Source organism: Apodemus sylvaticus, chromosome X (assembly GCF_947179515.1).
Source record: "Apodemus sylvaticus chromosome X, mApoSyl1.1, whole genome shotgun sequence".
NCBI lineage: Eukaryota > Metazoa > Chordata > Mammalia > Rodentia > Muridae > Apodemus > Apodemus sylvaticus.
The window spans coordinates 30,389,675-30,407,782 of NC_067495.1; the positions used below are offsets into that span (position 1 = coordinate 30,389,675).

Genomic DNA, 18,108 nt, shown 5'->3' on the forward strand with positions numbered 1-18,108 from the left:
GCCATTTGAGAATAAAGCAATCACAGGAGGATAGAGAGGGAGGCACCTGGGTGGGAAAGGAAACAGGTAGGGGAAGAGGGTAACCTGATCTGGTATTGGGTGGGGGGAAAGGACTGAAGCCTTGAGGGCCAGCAGAAGGAATGGAAACAGGCAAACTGGGAGGTGGGAGGTAGGGAGGACCCTCCAGAATGCACCAGAGACCTGGTAAGTGAGAGACTGTCAGGACTCAAAGGGAGGGACCATAGATGAAATTCCTGACAGTGGGGAGAGGGAACTTGTAGAGTACACCTCCAGCAGAAAGACAGGGCAGCAAGTGGAGGTATGGGGTTGCCATCCCCCAGTCAAAAACTCTAATCCAGAATTGTTCCTGTCTGAAAGAACTGCAGGGACAAAATTGGAGAAGAGACTGAGGGAAAGGAGGTCCAGTGGCAGGCCCAAATTGGGATACAGCTCAAAGGGAGGCTCCAAGACCTGACACTATTACTGAGGCTATGGTGTGCTTACAAGATCCTAGCATGGCTGTCCCCTGAAAGGCCCAACTAGCAGCTGAAAGAGTCAGTTGCAGATATTTACACCCATTAACCATTGGCTAATGGACAGAAGCTGCTGACTCCTCTGGTGGTTGAATTAGGGAAAGGCTAGAAGAAGCTGAGGAGGAGGGCGACCCCATAGGAAGATCAGCAGTCTCAATTAACCTGGACTCCCGATCACTCAGACACTGAGCCATTGACCAGGCTGCATACACCAGCTGATATGAGGCACCTAACACATAGACAGCAGATGGCTGCTGGGTCTGGATTCAGAGAAGATGCACCTAAACCCTCAAGAGACTGGAGACCCCAGGGAGTGGAAAATTCTAGTGGGGTTGCGGGTTTGGGGTGGGGACATCCTTGTGGAGATGAGGCAGGGAGGTATGGGATGTGGAACAGTGGGAGGGTGAACAAGTAGGGGAATAAAGTCTGAACTGTAAAAAAAAATTAAAGAATAAACAAACAAACAAACAAACTGAAAAAAGAAAGGTAAGCCAGAAAAGTCTCTCCTTCACCAAGTTGCTTTGAACAGTATTTTATTACAGCAACAAAATGTAAACTAGAATATCTATACATTGTCAACCTACCTAGGTTCTTTCATAAGACTGAAAAAACACGCCTATTTCTCAGATTGTACACTGACATATCTTATTGGTGGATAGAGAATTTGAAAACCTTGAATTTATTAAATCTATGTATCATTTTTAGAAATATATCAAAATGGACAGACATATCATACTTTATAAAGTAACTCACTCAGTTGTCTGTCAGTGGAATCAGGACCTTTCATGGACATGCCATGCTTTATATTTCTAACTCTACAATCACTAATTTTCTCACCAAATGACACGTTAACAAATGAATAGCAGATGTCAGTCACAAATTCCACTTTTGGATTTCAGTAATGTTCTTGAACTACCTATATTCGGGGGCAATGAAAGGCATATGGAACTAAAATGGGCAAGGAAGCACCTTGATCAGACAGATAGCCACCTAGGTCTGCTGTGAAACTCTGGAGAGATTGGTTACCACCCAAGGGTAAGCATTTGGTGGTGGGAGCAAAGAAGCTTTGAAATACAGCTCTGTGGTCTACACTAAGTTATGCAGGACACGGTGTTCCCATGGATACAACCAGCAGTTGCTCTAACTGTCTCCATTATAGTGGCCTGTTTAGGAGATGTAAAGGATTTTCATTTCTCTTTCATAATGAGCCTTGTCAGCCTTTGCCATATCTTCAAATTTCCCCTTTTCTTTAGCAGACATGGTCTTCCACCTCCCTGGGCACTTCTTGGAGAACTCTGAGAAGTTGACAGAAGCATCCTGGTGCTTCTTCTTGTGCTCCTCCTGGCAGGCTTGCACAAAGAATGCACATGAGGACAATTTGCCTCTCGGCTTCTCAGGCTCTCCTCTGCCCAGGTTTAGTTGATTTTCCTCTGTGAGGCACAGAGTTGCCCAGTGCCCGTCCGGCTCTCGCTTACCCTGGCGCTGTCTCTGTGGAGCTCAGTGTAAGGCTGTGTAAGATTTGTTTTTAAACTGTACAGTGTCTCTTTTTGTATAGTTAACACACTATCAAATGTGTCTTTAGATAGCCCTGTCCTGGTGGTATTTTCAGTAGCCACTAACCTTGCCTGGTACAGTCTGGGGGTTGTAAATTGGCATGGAAATTTAAAGCAGGTTCTTGTTGGTACACAGCACAAATTACTTATATGGGGACAGTAGTTTTGATTTTTTTTTGTTTTTTTCTTTTGGTTTTATTTTGGGGTTTTATTTTTTCATCTTCAGTTGTCTCTGATGCAGCTTATACGAAGGTAATTGTTGTTCTGTTAACTGAATACCACTCTGTAATTGCAAAAAAAAAAAAATGCGGCTGTTTTGTTGACATTTTGAATGCTTCTAAGTAAATACATTTTTTTAAAAAGGAGATGTAAAGGAAAAATTATAAAGATGTGAAAGAAATCTAGGTCACTTCCTATTTAAAAAAAGAGAAGAGGAAAAGTTTTTTTTTTTTTACTATAAATATTCTAAGATTAAAAATAAGAAACTGGTTCATTAATAAGGAAAATGTACCAAAACAAAAGTCTGTGTTAAGAAGAACTATTCCTCCAATAAAGTATAAATTCTCTCTACAGAATCTTAGCATCCCTATGCCGCCAGACTAACGTGGACATTGGCAGTTGCTGAGGGCTAAGCATTCCTTCATCAGAATGTCAAGTTCTAGAACCTTATCTGTGGAATTCACTGGAAATCCAAGTCTGGTACATAGTAAAGGCTCAGGAAACATGCATTAATCCACTAGACTTCTACTTCTTTCTGAAGCAGCTTTTTCTATTCATGGACATCTAGTGTTTAAATTACTGATATTTATTTTTAGAGCATGTGGGGGTGAGGGGTGTGTATTTATGTGTGTGTACAGAGAATCCACTTGTCTCACTCTTGCACACCAGTGTTGGAATCACAGGTATAAGATGCCGTGCCCAGATTTTACATGGGTTCTAGAGATCCAAACTTAAACTTGTACAGCAAGCACTTCACTCAACCACCACTCCAGCAAATATTGTAAATATTTTAAAACACAGTAATTGTGGTTATTTTTAAAGGATCTTTATCTTCTAGAAAGACATTTGATTTGTAGATGTACATTACTGAGGCTCAGTAGTAGGTGGTGATACTCTTCTTTCTGCTCTTATCTGGGTTTAAAATTGTTCACAATGAAAAAGAACCATGCACTCAAAAAATTAAAAAAGTAGAACCTGAATATGATCTAGCATTCCTACTAGTTGGTGCATACCCAAAGGAAATGATATCAATATAGTTAAGAGACACTTATACTCCTGTATTCATTGCAGTGCTATTCACAATAGCCAAGAAATAGAAGCTACTTTAATTGTCAGCTTACAAATTCATGGAAAAATATCGTACATATACACCATGGAACATTATTTGACCATAAAAACAAATAAAAATCTTATTATTTGTAACACAGATACAGTAAGAGATCACTATGTTAAAGAAAATAATTCAGGAAAACAAAATGGAGAACCTTTTGATCGCACTCATTTGTAGAACATAGCAAAATTGAGCTAATAGTATTTAACAGAACTAGGAAAATTAGGAGAGTAGAAAGGCATGGAAAAAGTTAGTCCATGGATACTAAGCAACAGAAATAAATAATAAGTTCTGGTATTCTACCGCATATTAAAGTGACCATAGATAATAGTAATGTAATATAATATGCATTTCAAAAACAAGCTTAACAAACAGCTTTTGAATACTGTCACAACAAAGAAATGTGTTTGAAGAGATAAAGAAAAGCTATTCAAGATTGTTTAATTACAGAATTCATCTGAGTTCTGACTCATTAAAAATTACTGTAAAACTAGGAAAGAGATAATAGTATATAGTATTTTCTAAATTAATGTGAACTGAGAGCCTTTTAGAATAGAATTTTATGGAACACTGAAAAATGCTGATTGAGTTTGAGGGCAATTTCGCATCCATACTGAGAGCAATTTATAGCTATCCCTATTGGTTAATTTATAGCTCTTCCCCCCCCCCCCCCCATTACTGCTGGGATTGAACCTATGTGTACACTAGACAAGCACTTTCCCACTGAACTATATATACATCAACAGTCCTTAATTTGGAGCTTTCAATCAACACAAAAAATCTAGATTTTTTTATAAAGGCATGTGTCCATCATCTCATCAGTCACTGATATGCATTTATTCTTATTCTGCATTTGGTCCAGTGTCTAATGCTCTAAATTGAAATGATGCCATTCATATTGTGCCTCCCTTCATCTGAACATTCTAATCTGGGGGACTAGCTGCCTCCAAGGTAACTTTCAGAGAGGCCTTCCTATCATTAAACTCCTCGAGCCATTTGTTTTATGTGACACTAAAGATCTGATCTTGTTCTGGAATTTGTAATCCTGGCCAGGCATTCCCTGAATTTTCCTGTTACCCAAGAGCCATCTCCAGCTGTCCAGTTCATTCTAGTCCTGTCTATTTCCCAGAACCTACAAGACTCTCATGTTAATTCTATCTCTTCTCTGTGTCCTCCAAAAGACACTTCTAGCAAAGCCTTTCTCACTTGGGTTTTCTGTAGTTATTTCACAGATAACAGTCTCTGCATCTCCCAATCATTATTTTCAGCCATAAATAGCTATCTGGTGAAATTTGTTGGTTAGACCTGTTTACCTTCAGTTTCTGTGTGCCTTCCCAGTATCAAGTCAGAAACAGAACCAGAGAACTGGTATAAATACCTTATAAATTTTCCTATCAAAATATTAAAGTAGAGGAGGCCTTAGTGAATCCATTTGGCTGAACCCTAATTATTTCCCTATCAGTGAGTATTTCTTGGTTAAATAATATTCTGGGGTTGTTTTATAGGATACCAAGTATTTGTCCTTGTAGGGACTTTTTATTCAGAAAATCTTATATTGTAGTATATATTTAAATAGTTAGGCTCAAGTTATGTATATTTAATTAAAGATAATAATAGGAAAGAATTCCAGATTTATTTTCATAAATTTTTATTGAAAATTTTACTTAGAAATTATTTAAATATACATACAAATGAAAACCTAATGTTCATATATTTGCTCTAAAATGTACTGTCAGTCCCAATTGAACATAAAAATATCAGGTGGTTAAAATATTGAGTTCTTTCATTTTTCCCTCATGATTTATAGATATAAATTTCTCCCTCGAGGCAGAAAAAAATCAAAGAAATGGATGCATTAAATATGAGTTAATAAGCCATTAGGAAAATATGAGTTGAGACAACTGAGTCAAGAAATGGGACTTCAAGAAAATAAAATGAGATTTGAATGAATCCAAAGATTGAAAGGATTAAAGAAAGTATGGCAATAATATTTTCAGGTCTAATAATAAGAGATTACAGTTAGCTTTAAATGAAGTGGCAGGTACATTGTTTTAGAATTCAGGAGGGAATAAGTAAAATGATTACCATGCAGGAGTGCCAAAAATCTAAAGTAAGAAGAAAGGCAGCTAGTCATGTATTTGTTCCCTAAGGAAACACACTAGGAAAATACACACAGACAGAAAGACTCTGAGTATGTTCAGTAACGTGGGGAAGGAAGCTCCTTATTTGCTCCATAGTAGCAATCATATTTAATATGACTTTATGATCCTTTGTGGTACTGAGTGTTGAAACATACATCCTTGCACATGCTAAGCAAGCACTCCACCACTGAATTGTGTCACTGGCCCTAAGAACAGTTTATAATATGATCTCAAGAAGGGCATTTTCACCTGAGCTACAATATATGGAAACACACACACACACACACACACACATACACACACACACACACAGAGAGAGAGAGAGAGAGAGAGAGAGAGAGAGATTCATTCTATCATTCTATAAATTCTTATACTATAAAGAACTCTAATACAAATGACCCCAAGGAATTCCCCATATTTTCGTTCATCACCTCAATCAATTATAAATAACTCATTTGTTTCCTTATTGGGATAACTCCTGGTAAATTGGGGGAGAAGATAGAGGTTATTGAAAACATCAAATTCTTAAGTAAAAAGCTCTATTCCTATTGATTACATTAGATTCCTACCAGAATTTCCTCATCATTTGGTTCTTGATTGGGAGTTAGAAAACGTCTGTAAAAGGTTAGTGCATCAGGTGAAAAAAGAGATGCAAAAGATGTCAATATGCTGATCCCCAGAGCCTATATTGAGTGTTTCAATTCATGACTATGATATGTGCTTCCATTTATTTGGGCCTCCCTTGATTTCATATAACACCACATTGTAATTTTTAACCAGTAAATCTTGCTTATGTTTTGTTACATTTATATATTGAAGCTTTTTTGGTGTGATAATACAGAGTTTAACATGTCTGCTCTCTCCTGTTCTTTGTAATTATATAGAAACATAATTTATCTTTATGTGTTGAGTTTATATTCTATGATCTTGTACTCAGTTACTGGGGATTTGGGGGGTTCTTTAGGATTTTTGTTATTGCAGACAATCATGTTCTCAGAAAAAATTCTGCCTCTTCCCCAATCCATGTGCCCTTTATTTCTTTATCCTTTCTTATTGCTGTTGTCAGAATCTCCAGGGTTATGATGAATAAGAGGCATTAATCTGGCTACCAGTCTGAGCGAGGAAGCACTCAGTTTTTCTTCCATCAAGTGTGATGCTCTGTTTGTGGCTTTCATGCATGCCCTTTATCAATCTAAGATGTCCCCTGTGCTTCCTTTTAACCATCCTTCAGAGTTTGTTTTTCTGATCACCTCTTTTAATGAGGTATGCACTCATTGTTCTCTTACAAGCCACCTCCCAAATTGTCTACATTTCCTTTGGCTGTATAAGTAATTTTGAAAGATATAGCTGTTCTGAAAACCATAGTATAGGGTAAAAACATCAAATAAACAATCCTACTAATAAAGAGGCTGAGATAGGAGAAGCATGATTTCAAGACCATTATGTGTCCACAGCAAGACACTGTCATGTACAAAGAAGCAGAAAGTGTATATGGATTGTACAATATTGCAACTATTTCTCCAATTACCAAATTAGAGAGACCACTGGGTGACAGCCAACAAATTTCTAATTCATCAATCGATGTGTTGGTAATATTAATTTTCATATTAAGAGATATTAAGGAAAACTGATTGTTACTTCTTGTTATTTTATTGTTAGAGGTGGAATTATATTTGTGTGGATTTGTTGAAAGATTACTTTCTTGCTTTTTCTATTGTGTAGTTTCCCTCCTTGTGTTGGTGTTTGTCATCTAGACTCCTTTGTCAGGCTGGATTTGTGTAAAGATATTGTATAAATTTGGTTTTATCATGGAATATCTGGATTTCTCCATCTATGGTAATTGAGACATTTGCTGGGTATAGTAGCCTGGGCTTGCATTTGTGTTCTCTTAGGGTCTGTATGAGGTCTGCCCAGGATCTTCTAGCTTTCATAGTCTCTGGTGAGAAGTCTGGTGTAATTCTGATAGGTCTTCCTTTATATGTTACTTGCCCTTTTACCCTTACTGCTTTTAATAGTCTTTCTTTGTTTAGTGCATTTGGTGTTTTGATTATTAAGTGACAGGAGGAATTTCATTTCTGGTCCAGTCTATTTGGAGTTCTGTAGGCTTCTTTTATGTTCGTGGGTATCTCTTTCTTTTTTTATATATATTTTTATTTTCTATATTCTTTGTTTACATTCCAAATGATTTCCCCTTTCCCAGATCCCCCCTCCCCATATGTCCCATAAACGTTCTTCTCTCCATCCATTCTCCAATCACCTCCCTCCTTTTTCTCTGTCCTTAGATTCCCTTCCAATGCTAGATCAATCCTTTCCAGGATCAGGACCCTCTCCATACTTCTTCATGGGAGTCATTTATTATGCAATTTGTGCCTTGGGTATTCAGGGCTTCTGGGCTAATTAATATTCACTTATCAGAGATTGCATTCCATGTGTATTCTTTTGTGATTGGGTTACTTCACTTAGGATGATATTTTCCAGATCAAACCATTTGCCTAAAAATTTTGTGAATTCATTGTTTCTAATTGCTGAGTAGTATTCCATTGTGTAAATATACCACATTTTCTGTATCCATTCCTCCTTTGAGGGGCATCTGGGTTCTTTCCAGCTTCTGGCTATTATAAATAAAGCTGCTATGAACATAATGGAGCATGTGTCTTTATTACCTGCCGGGGAATCCTTTGGGTATATGCCCAGGAGAGGTATAGCAGGGTCCTCTAGAAATCTCATGTCCAGTTTTCTGAGGAACCTCCAGACTGATTTCCAAAGTGGTTGTACCATCTTACAGCCCCACCAGCAGTGGAGGAGTGTTCCTCTTTCTCCACATCCTCGCCAACACCTGCTGTCTCCTGAGTTTTTGACCTTAGCCATTCTGACTGGTGTAAGGTGAAATCTCAGGGTTGTTTTGATCTGCATTTCCCTAATGACTAATGATGTTGAGCGCTTCTTAAGGTGCCTCTCGGCCATCTGAAATTCTTCAGGTGAAAATTCTTTGTTTAGATCTGTACTCCATTTTTTAATTGGGTTATTTGGTTCCCTGGGGTCTAACTTCTTGAGTTCTTTGTATATATTGGATATTAGCCCTCTATCAGATGTGGGGTTGGTGAATATCCTTTCCCAATTTGATGGTTGCCATTTTGTCCTTTTAACAGTGTCCTTTGCCTTACAGAAACTTTGTAATTTTATGAGGTCCCACTTGTCAATTCTTGATCTTAGAGCATAAGCTATTGGTGATCTGTTCAGGAACTTTTCCCCTGTGCCCATGTCCTCAAGGGTCTTCCCCAGTTTCTTTTCTATTAGTTTCAGTGTGTCTGGTTTTACATGGAGGTCCTTGATCCACTTGGAGTGAAGTTTAGTACATGGAGATAAGAATGGATCAATTCGCATTCTTCTGCATGCTGACCTCCAATTGATCCAGTACCATTTGTTGAAAAGGCTATCTTTTTTCCACTGGATATTTTTGGCTCCTTTGTCGAAGATCAAGTGACCAAAGGTGTGTAGATTCATTTCTGGATCTTCAATTCCATTCCATTGGTCCACTTGTCTGTCACTGTGCCAATACCATGCAGTTTTTAATACTATTGCTCTGTAGTATTGCTTGAAGTCAGGGATACTGATTCCCCCAGAATTTCTTTTGTTGTTGAGAATAGTTTTAGCTATCCTGGGTTTTTTGTTATTCCAGATGAATTTGAGAATTGTTTTTTCTAACTCTGTGAAGAACTGAGTAGGGATTTTGATGGGGATTGCATTGAATCTGTAGATTGCTTTTGGCACGATGGCCATTTTAACTATATTAATCCTGCCGATCCACGAGCATGGCAGATTTTTCCGTTTTCTGAGGTCTTCTTCGATTTCCTTCTTCAGAGACCTGAAGTTCTTGTCATATAGATCTTTCACTTGTTTGGTTAGAGTCACACCAAGATACTTTATATTGTTTGTGGCTATTTTGAAGGGTGTCATTTCCCTAACTTCTTTCTTTATCTTTTGAGTATAGGAAGGCAACTAATTTGCTTGAGTTGATTTTATAACCAGCCACTTTGCTGAAGTTGTTTATCAGCTGTAGGAGTTCTCTGGTGGAGGTTTTCGGGTCACTTAAGTAGACTATCATGCCATCTGCAAATAGTGATTTGACTTCTTCCTTTCCAATTTGTATCCCCTTGATCGCCTTATGTTGTCTAATTGCTCTAGCTAGAACTTCAAGTACTATATTGAAAAGATATGGAGAGAAAGGACAGCCTTGTCTAGTCCCTGGTTTTAGTGAGATTGTTTCAAGTTTCTCTCCATTTAGTTTGATGTTGGCTACCAGTTTGCTGTATATTACCTTAACGATGTTTAGGTATGGGCCTTGAATTCCTGTTCTTTCCAATACTTTTAGCATGAAAGGATGCTGGATTTTGTCAAATGCTTTTTCTACATCTAATGAGATGATCATATGTTTTTTTTTTCTTTGAGTTTGTTTATGTAGTGGATAGCATTGATGGATTTCCTTATATTGAACCATCTCTGCATCCCTGGGATGAAGCCTACTTGATCATGGTAGATGATCGTTTTGATGTGTTCTTGGATTCGGTTGGCAAGAATTTTATTAAGTATTTTGGCATCAATATTCAGAAGAGAAATTGGCCTGAAGTTCTTTTTCTTTGTTGGATCTTTGTGTGGCTTTGATATCAGCGTAATTGTGCCTTCATAGAACGAGTTGGGTAGAGTTCCTTCTGTTTCTATTTTGTGGAATAGTTTGAAGAGTATTGGTGTTAGGTCTTCTATGAAGGTCTGATAGAACTCTGCACTGAAGCCATCTGGTCCCGTGCTTTTTTTGTTTGGGAGACTTTCTATGACCCTTTTTATTTCTTCAGGTGTTATGGGACTGTTTAATTGATCTATTTGATCCTGATTTAGTTTTGGTGTCGGATATCTGTCTAGGAAACTGTCCATTTCCTCCAGATTCTCTAGTTGTGTTGAGTATAGGCTTTTGTAGTAGGATCTAATGGTTTTTTGAATTTCCTCAGTTTCTGTTGTTATATCTCCCTTTTCATTTCTAAGTTTGCTAATCTGGATACTGTCTCTGTGTCCTTTGGTTAGTCTGGCTAAGGGTTTGTCTATCTTGTTGATTTTCTCAAAGAACCAGCTCCTGGTTTTGTTGATTCTTTGTATGGTTCTCTTTGTTTCTACTTGATTGATTTTGGACCTGAGTTTGACGATTTCCTGCCTTCTACTCCTCCTGGGTGAAATAGCTTCTTTTTGTTCCAGGGCTTTCAGGTGTGTCATTAAGCTGTTAGTGTATGCTCTCTCCATTTTCTTTTTGGAGGCACTCAGGGCTATGAGTTTCCCTCTTAGCACTGCTTTCATTGTGTCCCATAGATTTGGGTATGTTGTGTCTTCATTTTTATTATGTTCTAAAAAGTCTTTAATTTCTTTCTTTATTTCTTCCTTGACCAAGGTATCATTCAGTAGAATGTTGTTCAGTTTCCACGTATATGTGTGTTTTCGGTTGTTTTTGTTGCTATTGAAGACCACTTTTACTCCGTAGTGATCTGATAGGAGGCATGGGATTAGTTCGATCTTCTTATATTTGTTGAGGTCTGTCTTGTGACCAATTATATGGTCGATTTTGGAGAAGGTACCATGAAGTGCTGAGAAAAAGGTATATTCTTTTACCTTAGGATAGAATGTTCTATATATATATCTGTTAAATCTAATTGTTCCAAAGCCTCAATTAGTTTCATTGTGTCCCTGTTTAGTTTCTGTTTTCCTGATCGGTCCATTGAGGAAAGTGCAGTGTTGAAGTCACCCACAATTATTGTGTTAGGTGCAATGTGTGCTTTGAGCTTTAATAAAGTTTCTTTTATGAATGAGGGTGCCCTTGCATTTGGAGCAGAGATGTTCAGGATTGAGACTTCTTCTTGTTGGAGTTTTCCTTTGACCAGCAAGAAGTGTCCCTCAGAGTCTCTTTTGATGACTTTGGGTTGAAAGTCAATTTTATCTGATATTAAAATGGCTACTCCAGCTTGTTTCCTGAGACCATTTACTTGTAAAATTGTCTTCCAGCCTTTTACTCTAAGGTAGTGTTTGTCTTTGACCCTGAGGTGTATTTCCTGTATGCAGCAAAATATAGGGTCCTGTTTACGTATCCAGTCAGTTAGTCTATGTCTTTTTATTAGGGCATTGTGTCCATTGATGTTCAGAGATATTAAGGAATAGTGATTGTTACTTCCTGCCATTTTTGACATTATTTTTTAAATTTGATTGGTTAACTTCTTTTGGGTTTGATGAAAGGTTACTATCTTGCTTTTTCCAGGGTGAAATTTCCCTCCTTGTATTGCTGTTTTCCTCCTATTATCCTTAATAGGGCTGGGTTTGTGGATAGATATTGGGTAAACTTGGTTTTGTCATGGAATATCTTAGTTTCTCCATCTATGGTGATTGAGAGTTTTACTGGATATAGTAGTTTTGGCTGGCATTTGTGTTCTCTTAGAGTCTGCATGAGATCTGCCCAGGATCTTCTAGCCTTCATAGTCTCAGGTGAAAAGTCTGCTGTGATTCTGATAGGTCTTCCTTTATATGTTACTTGGCCTTTTTCTCTTACTGCCTTTAATATTCTTTCTTTGTTTAGTACATTTGGTGTTTTGATTATTATGTGACAGGAGGTATTTCTGTTCTGGTCCAGTCTGTTTGGAGTTCTGTAGGCTTCTTGTATATTCATGGGCATCTCTCTCTTTAGGTTAGGGAAGTTTTCTTCCATAATTTTATTGAAGATATTTGCTGGCCCTTTAAGTTGTAAATCTTCACTCTCATCTATGCCTATAATCCTTAGGTTTGGTCTTCTCATTGTGTTCTGGATTTCCTGAATATTTTGGGTTACAAGCTTTTTGCATTTTGCATTATCTTTAACTGTTGAGTCCATGGTTTCTATGGTATCTTCAGCATCTGAGATTCTTTCTTCTATCTCTTGTATTCTGTTGTTGATATTTGCATCTATGTCCCCTGATTTCTTCCCAAGGTTTTCTATCTCCAAAGTTGTCTCCCTTTGAGTTTTCTTAGTTGTTTCTACTTCTGATTTTAGATCCTGGATGGTTTTGCTTAGCTCCTTCCCTTGCTTGTTTGTGCTTTCCTGTAATTCTTTAATAGATTTTTGTGTTTCCTCTTTCATGACCTCAGCCTGTTGACCAAAGTTCTCCTGTATTTCTTTAAGTTTTTTTTTTGTGTGTGTGTTTCCTCCTTATTGGCTTTTGTATTCTCCTGAATTTCTTTCAATGATTTTTGTGTTTACCTTGCAAGGGCTTCTACCTTTTGATCCATTTTCTCCTGAATTTCTTTAAGTATGTCCTTCATGTGTTCCTGTACCAGCATCATGACCAGTGATTTTAAATCCAAATCTTGTTTTACTGGTGTGATGGGGTATCCAGGACATGCTGTTAAAGGAGAATTGGGTTCAGATGTTGCCATATTGCCTTGATTTCTGTTAGTGACGTTCCTGCGTTTGCCTTTTGCCATCTAGTTCTCACTGGTTTTAGTTAGTCTTGTCAATGCTGGACTCACCAGTGCAAGCTGCCTCTTCCCAGGTGGCCTCTGGTGCACAGCTTACCTCCTGCACTGCCTGGAGACAGGGTGCTGTTGCCCAGGCTGTTCAGATCCAGAAGCAGACACCTGAGGGCTCCTGCAGTGGCCTGCTGGATTCACTGGAGCATACTGACTCCTCCCAGTCAGCCTCCTGGAAGCCCCTCTTGCCTCTTGCAGGACCTGGAGATGTGGTGTTCCCGCCCAGGCTGATCTGGATCTGGAAGCAGAGAGATCTGAGGGCTCCCGCCAGAGGCCTCAGGACTGGAACCTAAGCTCTGTGCCACTGGAGCAAGCTGTGGGCTCCCAGTCTGCCTCAGGTGCACACCAGGTCTCCCGCACTTCCTGGAGACCGAGTGCTGTGGCCCAGGCTGTTCAGATCCTGCAGCAGACACAGGAAGGCTCCTGCAGGGGGAGCTGGATTCACCAGAGCACACTGACTCCTCCCAGTCTGCCTCCAGGAAGCCCCTCTTGTCTCTTGCCACACCTGGAGATGTGGCATTGCCACCCAGGCTGATCTGGATCCGGAAGCAGAGAGCATCTCTGTCTTTAGGTTAGGAAAGTTTTATTCTATAATTTTGTTAAAGATATTTACTGTCCCTTTAAGTTGGAAATCTTCACTCTCTTCTATACCTACTATCCTTAGGTTTGGTCTTCTCATTGTGTCCTGGATTTTCTGGATGTTTTGGGTTAGGATCTTTTCAAAATTATCACAGCCAATGGTCCAGAATCTTGCCCTCACCTAATGTCTGTGCCATCCTCCAAGCAGAACCATTGTTCATTGAAACAGTTGATGAATGACTTCATGGATAGACCATCTTAATACACACAGCATTTCTTATATGTATGTAACCTGTTCCCTGTAGGGTGAGAATAATGACAATCACTCAAGTCAAATAGCTTTAACCATAGCAGGAAATCTGTATCCAAATAACTGGATGCCTACAGTTCATTCCTTGGCGAAGCAGAACTGTCAACCCTTAGTTTAACTACTATGGAAGTAAAATGCTTTGGTGATGTGAGTGACATTAAGTACAGCCTTGTTACAATGAACTCCAATGTCTAAAAATTGTTCTTATTTTGGGATTCTATCACAGTAAGAGCCAAGATTTTAAGCTCTACTAAAAACAAAATGAACAAACAGACTTTATCTTTTTATGTTCATTTAATAATATATCCAACATTTTTATTATTGATATACAAATACATATTGTGTTGAATACAATAAAAATTAAAATTAAAATTAAAAAATAAAAATTAATCAAAATGTTTTAGGCAAGGTTCTCCTACTTTAAGCCCACTTTAAGCCCCCAATTTATTAATTTTGAGAATGAAAGCAGAGTAAAAATTCAACATTCATATTCTTTTGTGTCATGATGCTAGTAAAATGTAACAGTCAGATTTCTTTTAGTAATTCAAAAATTTCCTCCAGAAAGCTGGCCCCTTTAAGAAGTTGGATTTGTGTTTTAGCAAGCTTTAGAAAAACATGGAGGAGCTAGAGAATGTATCCAAGGAGCTGAAGGGGTTTATAGTCCCATAAGAGGAACAACAATATGAGCTACCCAGTACTTCCAGAGCTCCCAGGGACAAAAACCATCAACCAGATAGTACACATGGAGTTACCTATGGCTCCAGATGCATATGCAGCAGAGGATGGTCTTGTTGGACACCAAAGGTAGGGGACCCTTGGTCCTAGAAAGGCTTGGTGCCACAGTGTAGAGGAATGCCAGGACAGGGAAGCAGGAAAGGGTTGATTGGGGAACAGGAGGGAGGAGATGGCTTATGGGACTTTCGGGGTGGGGGAACCAGGAAAGGGGACACTTGAAATGTAAATAAAGAATAAATCTAATAAAAGAAAAGAAAAGAAAAAGAAAAACATTGTATTTAGAAGCAAGCAAATTATGTGGAATTTACTGCATTTTATTGCACCATCTTCCCTTGCTCACAGCAGTAGAGATGTATATGCTTAGAGAGTATATGAGAGTAAGCAGTAGCCAGTTCCTATCACACACATTACCATACACTTAAGTGTGGTTGGCATGGACATGCACTGCCCAGAGATCTTTTCTAGAGAACCTCCTACTGGAAGTATATTTAAGTAACAGCTTCAAATAGCCACATCTATATGTAGATTCACTACAGCATTGAACTAAGGTCATTCTTTCCTTGGATAGTCTCAGCTAGAGCCATGTCACAGATACTGATAGAACATTATTTTTCCCCAGTATACTATCCCTCCACTAGCTAATATTTGCCTCAAAATTCATCATGAGCCTGCCCTTAGGATCATGTTATAATCCAAATATATTATATTCCCCTATCATTTTTATCCTTTCAAATAAAACATACCTGCATACATTTTATTAAAATAGTATTTATTTTTTCTTCTTTCTGTCAAGCCCAGAGTCAACCACTTTCTCCAGACTTCCTGGGTAAGTGCAGGAAAAGCAGCATACAGGGCAAATGAGACATGGGATAAAGAAGTATGGGAGGTGGAAGTGGAGACAGCTGCTTCCCAGGGTGAGGAGGATGAGAAAATCTCCCACTAGGCAAAAGAGTTCTATGGCCTCTGAGATGCCAAAGCCCAGAATTGCATAAGAGAGGAGCTGTTGCTTCAGCAAAGGGTTCCTGGCATAGCCAATGATGAGGTTTCCAAAAACAGTCCCAATCCCAGCCCAGAGCCAGACATCCCAACTGTGGTAGCCCCAGCCCTAAATGAACTTGGCAGCTGTGTCAATGTTCCTTGAAATGATGGTTTGGAAGCTTCAGCCAGGGATAAGTGAGGTCACAAGACTCCAGATTGCCAAGCTGCTAAGGCACTCCTCTGTCAATGTCTCTGGCTGGTTGAATACCATTGCAGACAACTGAGAGGTGTTCTTGACCAAGGGACAGTTAGAGATGAATTTGGAGCAGGCATACATGATCAGGAGTGAGGGGCCAAGGCAGGAGAACTGCTCACAGAGCAAAGAATACAGAAAGTATACCTGAATTTTGACCTAACGACTTCTCACTGTAGCACCTCCTTTCCTTCAAAGCAATTTCTACTGATGCAGTTAATACATCTTAGTATATGCTCTTGGAAGACCCAAGCTCACCTAGTAGGGATATTCTGAACAGCAAATGGAATTGAAGAATTAGCAATTCAGGAAAGAAAATGTCTCATGCTGTAAAGAAAATAAACCCTTGTTAATATTTGGAGTTGTTCCTCCTGAAATGAACTATTATCTTGTTCATAGATTATATCTTGGTTTCCTATTTTTTTGAAGTATAATATATACAGAAAATCCAAAGTTTGTAATTAAACAATTATTTAGATATTTATAAACTGAACACACCCATATAACTAGTACCCACCCAGATTTAAAAAACCAAAACCATATGATCAACACCCCAGAAATTCTAGTACCCACCCAGATTTAAAAAACAAAACAATATGATCAACACCACAGAAATTCTTCTTATATCTCCTCCCAATTACTATCCTTTAAAGATAACTAATATCTGATTTATAACATGTAGAAAATTTTTACTTTTTGCAAATAAACATAAATGAAGTCATTTAATATATACTTTTGTGTCTACCTTTTAAAATTTAACACTATGCTTTTTTAAAGATTTACCCATGTTTTCCATGTAATACTACTCCACTCATTATTTTGGTTATAGGCCAAAATCTTACTTAAGTCTAAGCCTTATCAATACAGCACCAAGAATCAAATTGGAATTGTCAAGCCCAAGTATTTTATCATCTTCAATTTTCACCTGACTTTCTCTAATTCACTGAAGGCAGTTTCTGCCTCTCCTCTCAAAAGAACACTATTTCACACAGGTCATGACATGCAGAAAATGTTCCCAAGAGGCTGTTTTCCTTCCCAAGAATCCTTTTCACATTATCTAATTACTCTACCTGGGACCATTATATCTTTCCAATTTGGGAGGATTACTGTTCCCTCTTTGTCAGACTTTGGCTATATAGTGTTCTGCCTCTTGATTTTGTAGAATAACTTCTAAATACCTTCCATCCAATTTTCACCATCATATATAAATTCAGAATCAGCCCTATCACCAATTCCAGGGATCATAGAACTCACAATGAGTTTTTACAAAAGTTTCATATAAGAGAAGAGTTAGTTCTTCCCAGAGATCTCATCTCTGGTTGGAACCAGCATCAAATTCCCTTAACCACACAGTCATCTCTGAGAGCAAGGTACTAAAAGGTAAGACACTTTTATGACCATCTTGGTACTTGAACACAACTGTCTCACTCTCTAAGTTATCATTTTCCAAAGTTTCTTATAATTCCTTATAAGGGCAAGATAATGACTGGGTTTTGAATCACCTTCATTTTCATATACGAAGATGCAATGTCATCAGGTCTGTTCCTTCAGTGGCTGAGGTGAGTTTGGGATCAACCAGGGCTAAAAGACAAAATTGTGACAAAAATAAATTAAAATAAGGGGGGAATGATGCTGTATGCCACAGACAACTTTCTAAAAGAAAATTTGTTCTCAATGGTTTCTAGCTACTTTGAGTTAGGTTTTTTTTTTTCAGTTGGATTATTTCTAATTACAACTCTCAGTTTGGGATCATGATAAGTACAAGGGTACCTTGGAAGGCTTCTGCTCCATCTTCATGTCAAAATGCATGCTCTACCATGGATTAAGCGTTATTACAAGCCATGTTATACAAAGGTTTTGTATAACTTATAAGCCTTCAATAGAATCATCATTGGTTCAAATCATTAAGACAGGAAAACTTAAGGCCGCAGAGGCCTTCAGTTATGATGCCTAAAGTCCTACAGTCATCCAACAGCCAAGTCTGGATTCATAGTTGGGGTTTAGCTGAAATAACACTATTCTTATTTGACTTCTCCACATCTTCCCTTGTTCTTACTCATCTACAGTTTCTTCAGTGTTCCATCTGTTCCCCATATTGCGAACACGCCTGTGTTAAAACATACACAGTCTCTTGCAGGACCTGGAGATGTGGTGTTGCCACCC

At 38.4% G+C, this 18,108-nt stretch overlaps 1 pseudogene; it reads right to left on the reverse strand.

Moving 5' to 3' along the window:
• Positions 1–1,700: 1,700 nt before the first annotated feature.
• On the reverse strand, positions 1,701–16,052 carry LOC127674403 (ATP synthase F(0) complex subunit C2, mitochondrial-like; annotated as a pseudogene).
• Between the last annotated feature and the right edge of the window lie 2,056 nt (positions 16,053–18,108).